The sequence below is a fragment of the Octodon degus genome, unplaced genomic scaffold (genome assembly GCF_000260255.1).
Source record: "Octodon degus isolate 3935 unplaced genomic scaffold, OctDeg1.0 scaffold00165, whole genome shotgun sequence".
Lineage (NCBI taxonomy): Eukaryota > Metazoa > Chordata > Mammalia > Rodentia > Octodontidae > Octodon > Octodon degus.
In genome coordinates this window covers 687,632-690,007 of record NW_004524741.1, presented here as the reverse complement: position 1 = coordinate 690,007, position 2,376 = coordinate 687,632, and the positions used below count along the sequence as shown (strand labels likewise).

Here is a 2,376-nt window from a genome sequence, read left to right as displayed (position 1 = left end):
ACAGTAACTACAATCTGTGTGACTTAGAATAATTCAACAATAATAAAACTATACAATTGTACCATTTGATACCGGTATGAGATTATATTTCCTCATTTTGCCAGCCCTTACTAGGAGTCTAGTATCAGTCAAGTTTTCCAAGTGTTATCAGGTTACAGAGATTAACGTCATTAGACAAAGAAGCAGCTGGAGTGTATTGTTGGTAGAACTGGTTAAGTATTAAAATGTGCCAACAAATAATGCTATTTAAATAACGTATAAGTAGGTGCCATCAGAAAAGTACAGAAAATGGTGGAAACAGTTAAGTAAGTAACCTGTGCATCTCAAACATAAAGAGTCTTTTATAATAGTTTAAGCTCTGAATTTTAGTTGTTCATATCACTTGTTCATTCTTCAACAGCTATTTTGAAATTGAATTGATTCTATAACATTCTATTGTGCTGTGAGATCAAAAGGCAAGCGAATGTGGTTACAGACAAGCAGATCTGATTTCTGGCCACTGCTGTTCCACTTGCTAGCTCTTTGACTGGGAGAGTTACTTAGTTCTCTGAGCTCCTGTGTGGTAAACTATAATTTCTAAAAGTAGTCATGGCAGAGTTTCTCTCCCCATCTTGCCGGTTTTCCACTAAGAAAAATCAATTTCCCCTCTCCTCGAAATTGGATATTCTTCACAGTCATTCAATAAAGGGAATGTAGAAAAAGTTAATACCACTATAATGCTCAATGCTTCTCCTAAAAATTGACACCACTCCCCACACACGCGCATTTTCTTTCTCTTTACTCTCAATGTTAATACTTGCCTTTGTAGTCCATCTGCTGTGTTCTCGAGAATGAAAACCAACACGTAGGACAGGACACATAGAAAACCTGACCATTCTGATGTCAGTAAGCTGCTAAATTTGTGAGTGGCAGAGCCTTCAGATGGTCACAAACTCTGCATTCGAGTCTTCCAGCTAAGGACTATGACACTGTAAAGAGACAAGTCAACTCTCTCTGAATTCCTGATTCGCAAAAGTCGTGACCTTTAAAAAAAATAGTTATTTGTTAATATTTTTTAAAAGATAGAATACCTGCAGAACACTAAAATTTCTCATCTGTAAAAACAGAATAAGAATAGTATTTGGAGAGTTTGGAGGATTGAATGAGACAACATAGATTGTTTAGGCATACCAGAGATGTTAAATTAATGTCACTTCCCACGTTAGTCCTTTCAAGGACTGTCTTCTTTGCTACATGCCACATTATTAATTGCTGTTCTCTAGTAGAGCAGTCTAGCCTGATTCTACCCTTCCAATGCCTTTCAGTAATCTTTAACTTTGAGATAGGAATTATAAGGAATGAGTAGAATAGACACAAGTACCCAAGAATTGATGAAGTAAATAAAAACACTTTAATGTGAACCTGTTTCCTGATTATGTGTTGTCACTTAAATCAGATTTATTTGTTTATTTATTCATTTATTTATTTATTTGGTACAGTGTCTTGCTACCCAGCTCAGACTCATAGCGATCCTCCTGTCTCAGCCTCCCCAGTGTGTACCACCACACCCAGTTTTTCTGGCCAGCGCACCAAGATTCTGGGGCTGGAACAGCATAATGTAACAAGGATCAAACCCAGGTCCTTGCACTTGACAGGCAGGTGCTTGGACCACTGAGCTCTCTTCCCAGTCCTTCAGTCAGTTTTTAATGTATAGAAACAAATGCACAAACACACAGATGCACACATCCAACATTTGAAATAAGCATTTTTGTGTGGAGAATGTGTGCGGTTCAGTGTTCAGAGTGTGTGCTTAAATGTTTCCCTTTCTTTTTTTATTCATTTGTGCATTCATTTATTCACTGGACAGAAGTTTTGTTTTTTGTTTTTTTGTTTTTTTTTCAAGGGAAAGCACAAAAACAGCACACCACTCCCATAATTTGTGCCATCAAGTTTCCCACATTTGGAGAAATTTCAGGGGTCAGCACCCCCAAAGAGCAGTGGATGAGCCTTGCCCTGGGAAAACCAGCTTCGTGGTCCTGGTATCTCCCCTACCAACTAAGTACGGGCACAACTTTTTAAGCTCCAGATAAATACCAATTCCATGATGTGCTTAAGCTTTATTAAAATTAACACTGTATCAAGAAAAAGTCTAATTGAATATACTTTTTAGATTTTAATTTTTGTGCCCAAATTACTGCTGAAGCAGAGAAATGCCTGAGACTCTGCAATGGGTATTTTAAGTTTATTAATGCAAGTATTGTCTTTTGCATGCTTTAATCTAGGCTTTTTGAGTCCTCCACAAAACCTTTAAGTAGTATTAGCTTATATCAAATCTCTGAAACTATATTATGTGATTTTTATACACTATTAGTACTTTTTACTTTGCAATCTAATAAA

General features: G+C 36.7%; 1 non-coding gene across 1 annotated transcript; it reads right to left on the bottom strand.

The window, feature by feature from the left end:
* Positions 1 to 1,878: 1,878 nt before the first annotated feature.
* LOC111813135 lies at positions 1,879 to 2,042 on the bottom strand. The gene has a single exon (XR_002818464.1). It is a non-coding gene; the product is annotated as a U1 spliceosomal RNA (small nuclear RNA).
* Between the last annotated feature and the right edge of the window lie 334 nt (positions 2,043 to 2,376).